General features: G+C 34.3%; 1 long non-coding RNA gene across 1 annotated transcript; it reads left to right on the top strand.

Annotated features, from left to right (window-relative positions):
- The first annotated feature begins 3240 nt into the window (after positions 1-3240).
- On the top strand, positions 3241-7908 carry LOC117665470 (uncharacterized). Its single transcript, XR_004591364.2, has 3 exons — positions 3241-3349; positions 5234-5359; positions 6753-7908. It is a non-coding gene; the product is annotated as an uncharacterized LOC117665470 (long non-coding RNA).
- The last annotated feature ends 739 nt before the right edge of the window (positions 7909-8647 follow it).

Raw genomic sequence — 8647 nt, 5'->3', positions numbered from 1 at the left:
AAATTAATGCATGCCATGAAGCCTCCTTTAGAAATTATTACTGAATTATAATATTTAATATGATGAAAGGTAAAAAGTGTTAAATACATGGAAAGTAATTAGAAAGTATTAGTGAATTATAATATTTAATATGATGAAAGTGTTAAATACATAGAAAGCAATTGTAATGATGGCACTGCATAACTTTACTTTGAATTTATTTTTAATTAATTTAAATTTAAGCTAATGTTCATCAAAATTTCACCTGATTTTGAACATTTTGATATTTTTTTCTTTTTTGAAATGCAGCCTGCAACTTGTCACTTATAGATTACATATGGTCTAGATTTGTTCCCTCTTGTTGTTAAGAAATGGAACATATGAGCTTTGTACTTGAGCACTAGAGATGTACATCGATGTATTATTATTCTTTTATATTGATCCATATCCATAATTTATATTGATCCATATCCATAATTGGATATCAAGTATATAACATGTTCTTATATGTATATTGTATGTATGTTTGCTTCTCATTAAAAATTCTTTGTAGTGCTATCAGTTAGGCAGATAAGAAGAGAGAAGAAAAGAATTATGAGAATTGTTTACTTAAGCAAATACAGTTCAGTAAAAGGAAGGAATTATCTAGAATTACTAGTGAAACTAATTTATGATATCTGGATTCATCTCATGGATTGACTTTTGTGGATAATGGCGTTGATTTTAATATACTGCATATTGGCAAAATTACATTACAGATAGCCTCCCACCGACCAGTACGCTCCCACAGAGAGGGACTCCTCAGGGTGCCGTCAGCCAGGCAATGTTGGCTGGCGACCCCCAGGGGAGGGCCTTCTCTGTGGCAGCTCCTGCCCTCTGGAACGATTTGCCCCCGGAGATACGAAGGATATCGGATCTCCGGGTCTTTCACCGTGCCCTGAAAACTTTTCTTTTCCATCAAGCAGGGCTGGCGTGAAACCCGCCCCCCCCTTTTTTTTTTTAGATTTTTAGTTTTTTAGCTTTTAATTTGTCAATGGGTTTTAATTCAAATTGTTTTAAATTTGGGCCAAAGTATGTAATTCTTTTAATAATTTTAAATGTTGTATTGGTATGTGTTTTTAGTTCTGGCTGTGCACCGCCCTGAGTCAACTAGGAGAAGGGCGGTATACAAATTGAATAAAATAAATAAATAAATAAATTTACTGATTGGAATTAATTGTAAATATTGAAAATCTCAGGAATTATTAGTCTTCAACTATTTTTGTTAATGGAAGTTTGGAAATTTGAAAAGTATATCATATAGCTTGAAAATCAAATTTCTTTTGTCCTTTTTCTAGGGGAAAAATAGGTTTATATTTTGCAGAAAAAGGCTAGAGAACCAGATAATAAAGTTTATATGCTTTCCTGATAGATGCTAAATTACAGCCCCACCAGTGGTGAAATCTAAAATTTGTTACTACCAGTTCTGTGGGCGTGGCTTGGTGGGGGTGTAATGTGACTGGGTAGGTATGGCCATTTTTTTTTTTACTTTTAAAACCATTTTTTCTACAACCTCTTTGGCATAGAGATTGTAAAAAAATGCTTTCAAAAGCCTTTGACGATCCTAGCTGAGCCACGCGATCATCAGAGGCTTTTTTTTTTTTTTTACTTTTAAAAGCATTTTTTCGGCCGAAGAGGTTGTAGAAAAAATGCTTTTAAAAGTTAAAAGAAAGCCTCTGATGATTGTGCAGCTCAGCTGGGCATGGGGGGGCAGGGATTTTTGCTACCAGTTCTCCGAACCACCCGCCTCCATCGCTACCAGATCAGGTGATCCGGTCCAAACCAGGAGCATTTCACCCCTGAGCCCCCCCTCCAAATGTTACATTTTGAGGATAGAATTATTCTGTCCTACATGCTGTCCCACATATGGTGTACATGTACATCTATTGAACATGATCTTCATTATTGTCCAGCTTTATTACAGGCTGTCTTTGGCATTTGCCTGAACAAACATTTCCCAAGCATGATTTCCATAGAATCTCTTGAATAAGGTTTCTTGACAAAAAGAGATGATGTTATAAGAATTCTGCTTACAAAACTATTTCCTATTTAAAATCAATATTTTCCTATTTTAAGATCAATATTACAGTAGACACCTTTTTTTAATCTTTGAGCAGCCTTTCTGTGAATTAGTGAAATGGCAGGTCTCTTCACCATAACCCAGGATTTGAAGATGGATGTTTACCCAATAGTCTCCTGTATCTTTATCAGTCTCAGAATTAACCTTTACATTGCTTAGATTTTTTTTTTTTTTGAAAATTATATATACAGAAAGCAAGAAGAGTTAGAGTCAAAAGTGAATGGATGCTGAATGAATGCTGATTGAATTTACAAAACTGGGTGACTATGAAAAAATTCTTTTGGGGTTTGGTTTGGTCACATAGAGAGAATGAACAAAGCCCAAACTGCAGAACTAATACTTGATGGAAGAATAAGTGTTTAGAGAGAAAGGGGAAGACTAGAAAATAATGGTTGGATAGAGTTGATCAGATTTCAAAAAAGAGACAGTATACAATGCATGAATTATTGTATGGATGTGATGGAAATAAGAACAGCTTGCAAGGACAGAAAGATATGGAGAGGTATAGTGAATGAACTAGATGCAATTAGATTTTCTTTTATCTCTTGCCTTAAATTAATTTTGCTCACTATAACTTATTTCTTTTTCAGATCTTTTCCCCAGAATGGAATTGTATGAAGGGTATCCACATATGTTTGTAAATCCCCAATATGCTTCAGAAAAATCTCCAATCTGAAGTATTGTAATTCATGCCTTTTTTTAGTTGCAATTCTGCATCAACATTTACTAAAGAGCGAGTTCATTTACAAATCAATGCATATTTTTCCATTCATAAAAACATCCCACTGAATTTTGCAGGAATTGCACAGAAGGAAAATTCTCCTGGTCCAAAATGTATATTTTCAACCTATTTTGTAACATTTGTTCTATACTCAGAGTGTTCTTAAAAACAAGCCATTCTTGTTTTATGTGTGCCAGAAGAGGTAAGTTGTGCAATTTCTGTAGTCTGCCTTCTCTCAGTATTATGAAATGGACTTTTGGCTCAGTAAAGTCAACTTAAGAAATGCTGTCACTGAGGTTAAGATAATGGCAACTGTATAATATAATATCATGGACTGTGGTAAAAGATTTATGAGTCATACAATTGAATTACGCTGAGCATCTGTATAGAATTAATAAATACAATTTACTGTATGTGCTGCTTGTATTAGGCCTGCCAACTGATTAAAAGTGTTTTTTTTTTCATCAGTAAAAAGCAAGGCAGTTAATCTTTGACATCCATGCTTCTGTTAATGAATTCACTATATTAAGGTAGGAAGTATTTATAGAATATTAACTAAGAAGATAGTACAATTGTTATAGCAGCAGAAAAATGCACAAATATATTTGCTTTTAAATATCTATCACAAAGCTTTTTGCTAAGCAGGACATACCAGAAATAATGAATCGTATTTCAAGAACATAATTTACTGCAAAAAATCAATAAAACCCCTATAACTTATTTTTTATAAATAACCTAACATAGAAATGCCTCAAGAGAGAAAAATCACATAACCCCATGAAAAGCTTCTGGGTAGCCTTCAGTTTTAAAATGACAGATTCTTCCATCTCAGATTCTTGTCTGGGGAACAAATTTCACTGCTAGTCCAATGTTCTATGTTTTCATTCCTCTTTTGCAATAGATAAAGTTTTGAGTTTCTCTTCAGAAATGCTTTCCAATGTTATCAACACACAGGTTATAACTCCTGAATTACGTCTTTAATGTGTCCAATAAAACAATCAAATGCATGGGATATTGCTTTACTATTTCCTTCAGGTATATTTGGAAATGCACACCTCAAAAGCAATGGCTTCTTTACCAAATACAGAAAATAATATAATCTGAAAATAATTTCAACTGTTATCATTTACATTACGTGTATCCATCTTAGTGACTAATCTTAATAAAGTAGATATAAGCGGAAGATATATTTTAATTTTAATTGATAAGAAAATATATAACATGTTGCATTAAATTACTCCAACATTAATATTACTGTAATAAAATAATAATATTACATTTTGGGTCTTTCCACACTCAGTTTCTGCCCAGTGTTTTCATACTGAGAACTGTATTACATTTCAATATGTTGCTACTGTTTTTTTCCTCAAATTTTTCATTCTTCCTTGGTAAAATCCTGGGAATCTAAGTTTTTACAAGTTATTTAATTTATTAAATCATTGATTTATTATTAGGGTTGGTTGCATAGTCAGCTAGGTGTTTAGAATGGATTTGGCATTTGTTTCCAGTTATCGAAACTTTTCCAAGGAGATACGTAGATGTTGTTTTATGGAGTTAAAGGTATGGTGTCACAGGTGTAAACTGTTCCAAGTAAAGCCGCCTTCTGAAATTGACTGATAGTGATTTTGTCAATATTGATGATGTTCAAGTGGTCTCCAGGTGCTTTGGGATTACATCCAAAGCGACTATTACTATTGGTACTGTCTTTGTTATATCTATTTGCTGGTCTTTGTATTTTGTGATTTATTCTGGTACTTTCTCTTATATTTTGCTCTTGGCAATGTCCACTATCCAAACTTTTTGACTTTCTTATTGTTACATCTGGGATATTATGTGGCAAGTGTTTTTCTGTTTGAATTGCAAAGTCCTGGAGCACTTTAATGTTTTCATTTTCTATTACTTTTTCTATGTTGTGGTCCCACTAGTACTTGCAAGCAAATGATATTTATTGCAGATACCGGCAGTCTTTGAGTTATGACTGTAAGGGAGTCTGCCTTTTAAGGTTTAAGTCATGACACTTGTAAATCAGGTCACCTACATGACTGACCTGATTTTGCATCCTTTTTTGCTGTGGTCATAAAGCTACTGCCATAGTCATTAAGTGACCACAATGGTTGTTAAGTGAATGACATAGTCATTAAGGGAACAAGGTTCGCTATGGCCAAATTTACAAAAACTGGAAGTAAATGCTGGTTTTCAGCAAAATGTTATAAAACACAGTCATGTGACTACAGGACCCTGCAAATTGTCATAAATGTTTATTCTTTCACTGTTTTAAGTGTTCTAGGTACCAATTAGGATAAGAAAAGTGACTCTCCTATTGGAATCCAGTCTTGCTATCCAAATTTCTCAGCAAAATGAACATATGAATGTTCTTACCACCTATAACACATTTTCTCATTTTGAATTTTTAGGTTCCTAAGACTGTTTTGGTATTTAGAAGAGGAGAAAAGTGCAAATAATTCCTGATTACTACTTATTGATAAATGGTAGGACAAACAAACAAAGAAAACCCACTAACACCCTGGGCAATGATAATGGTAGGTAAATATATATTTTTTTCACAGATTATTGTGTGTGTGTGTAGTAGTATGTCAAACTGGGAAAGCTTGATGGATTTAAAGAATAGATGGCTACACCTATAAATAGATTTGCATAGAAATTAACAGCAAAAGATATTCACATGCACATCCCATAAATTTAAAAAATGCAACATCACCAAATTGTTCCCTTGCCATTTGTCCAAAATTCCCTTCTCTTTCGAAATAATGTTTAAATCAAATCCTCTTTCATCAAAATTGAATGAGAACTGATATGGAAAATGTAACAGAATTTCTGTTTCACATTACAGCTGGATATAGTCTGACTGTGTTTGTTAAAGACATTCTGATTATGTTTTAAAAGCTTCTGTCCTGTGTAAATAGCGCTGGTGTTTCTTTTTAAAAATATAATTTATGTCATTTATGTAAATATTATTATAACTTTAAGACCTCAGCTATGATAGATTTTAGCAATCTACCACCTAGTTGAGTTCTGGTACATTTAGCATTCTACCACCTAGTTGAATTCTGATAGTTACAATGTTCTTTTTATAATTCACTGTTATAAGCTTGAGGAATCTTAATTGTCTTGGAAGAGCAGTTTAGACAGAAACAAACTGTTTCAGTGTCTGCTGTTCTATCTTTGACTTTTATAATCTGGCGCTGAAAATCCTCTGGTGTTTTTGTTCCTGTTGCAGTTTTCCCACTTGTGTTATACAAGATTTGATTAATCCAAATGCTGAAGTCCCACAAGCCTTGTAGCTATTTTTAGCATTATAATTGTACAAAGGGTTGGTGAAGATTTATGGTTTCTTTCTTCTAATAAAATACTAGCTGCCTTTTGGTATATTGGACTTGGATAGATTCCAGCAACTGCATCTGAAATGCCTCGTCTTTAATAGATGCCATGTCTGAAATAGATTTTTGGTTCTTTAATTAAAACTTCTGTGGCTTGGAAAATCTTGAATGAAAATATATACTAACTGGTTTTGATCAAGGGAACAGCTGTTCCCAAATGTATCCTGAATAGTCAAACCTTTGGAACAGATTTGGGATATGATAGAGGGAAGAGGAAGAATCTGCTGAACTGGTGGATGTTAGTCTAGTGTCTGCATAATGGCATTGAATATGACCCAATAGTAATCCACAAGTGACAGAACATGTCCAACTTAAATTGATGAATCCTTTAAAATATCTGCATTTATTGTTTATGGACTGAAGTGTTATGTTAAATCATCTTCCCAAGTATCAAATGATGTAGTATTAAATATTATGGTAGGAATAGGGAACCTTGGGCTGCTTTTAAATGAAATGTATTTCTCAAACCTGCAGTTGCTTACAGTACTCCAAGTGTCTACTCTGCTTCACCTACTTCATATCATTTGTTTTTAAGACAGAGGAAGAATGAATGAAGATCGTGCTGAGTTTGTGAAGACTAGTATGAGGCTTTTGAAGTTGAACTAATGATTAAGCTATTCCTAGCTGGTTGCTCCTGCCAATGGAGGTCTTTCCTTTTGGCACATGGAATCTGGAAGCCTGCTGGAGAAGATGAAGGAGGAGAAAAGCAGCTAGGGATTCAGTGTAGTCTATTGGTGGGAAAGAACCTGGTGAACAGATTGGATTTAGTTCCTCATCCTACATTGTATAATAAAGAAGTTTTTGGGGGTGTAAAAGATGGGCTGTAATTGTCAGATTAAGCTGCCAATCTTAGAAGCGGCTTACTTCACTTCAGAAATGAAAGTGAAACCTGCATAAATGTTTTAATGTTATTAATATTTTGATCTCTCCACACACAGAACACCTTTATGAATATTTGAATACATACATAAAAAGAACAATTTTTCACAGTCGCTATCTCCTTAATCCACAGAATGCTGCATTTTTGTTAGCACTGTGGAGAGCTAAGTCACCTTGCCCAATTATCCTTGTAAAGATGTGGTTATGTTGTTAACTTCATGTTTCTTTACAAAAAAAAGTGAGCCCTCAGAATTGCTTGTCCGCTTCACTTTGCACTATTTTAAGTCTCCAGCAATATCCTCTGCCAAATGGTGATTCATTTATGCAAACGGATAATTATGAGGAAAATGCCACTTTTGACAAGCCAAATAAGACTGTCAGGAACTTTTTCCCCTAGGGCAGCTCCCCCTTTATGTTTCCAGTGCTAGATTGAATTTGACATTTAATTTAAAAGTCCTTGGTATGCACTCAAAGACTTTATAATGATAATAGAGATAAAGCAATTGAGACCTGCTTATGACAGAACCTTTATTCTTCTAGGTGTCCCCATACTTCAGAATTTGCTAAAGTGCTTTATTTGCATTAAAAGAAAACCCTCTTGACCTTGAAATAAGGAGTAACGGAACAGCTCCAGAAGGATTTAGTTAGAGAACTGATTATCTGTATCTTGGAAATAGCACTCTGAACCACCTGCTTCAAATTTGGGGCTGTAGCATTTATGCACACATATGTACAGGCAAAGCAAAGAATGCCTCAGCAAAAGAGGCTATGTTCTGAATATTCAAACCATTAAATCGGAATCTTCAACGAAATTTTTTTTTTTTTTTAATTTGATTTATATGCCGCCCTTCTCCGAAGACTCAGGGCGGCTTACAGTGCGTTAAGAAATTACTTTGTGTATGCATATTCATCTGTGTTGAGCTGCCGTAGAAAACATTTATATGGACTTTGTTTCCTGGGAGGAGCCAAATTGTCAAACAATGAAAGATAGAGTTGGTCATGGGAGAATTCCTTAGGACATCTCATGCCATGAGATGTCCTAAGGTTGTATTGTAAACATACAGAAAACATTACTCCTGATTGTGGTTGTATTGTAAACATACAGAAAACATTACTCCTGATTTAACAGAGCTTTCTCAAAATTTCCCAGATGGCTTCCCTGTGAAAGCAACCACCGGATCCAATAATTCAGATAATAAAAATAGTTTGATTCACTAACACTTGAAGTCAAACACTCTTTTTGTCATGGTTCTTGGAATATGCTAAAAATATGCAAAAGGGCCTTTTGCCTCCCTGCATCAACCTTAGCTGTCCCATTCTTCAGTGATTCTTCTTAAGGTAAAGCTGGCTTCCCTGATTGATCTCTGCAGTTGTGGATATTGGATCTGAACAAAGCTGTTTCAGATTGAGAGGTATAGTGGTTGCCATATAGACTTCCATGGTTGTATCTTCCCCACAATGTACTGGATTTGTCTAGAAACCTCTTGCACCAGAAAAATATATTTATCAAATAAAATGATTTCATTTTGATCATTTCCTTGGGAAGAAAGC

The sequence above is a fragment of the Pantherophis guttatus genome, chromosome 1 (genome assembly GCF_059756535.1).
Source record: "Pantherophis guttatus breed Tessera chromosome 1, ASM5975653v1, whole genome shotgun sequence".
NCBI lineage: Eukaryota > Metazoa > Chordata > Lepidosauria > Squamata > Colubridae > Pantherophis > Pantherophis guttatus.
Note: the sequence above shows the minus strand (reverse complement) of the source record. Positions and strands in the feature narration are given on the sequence as shown.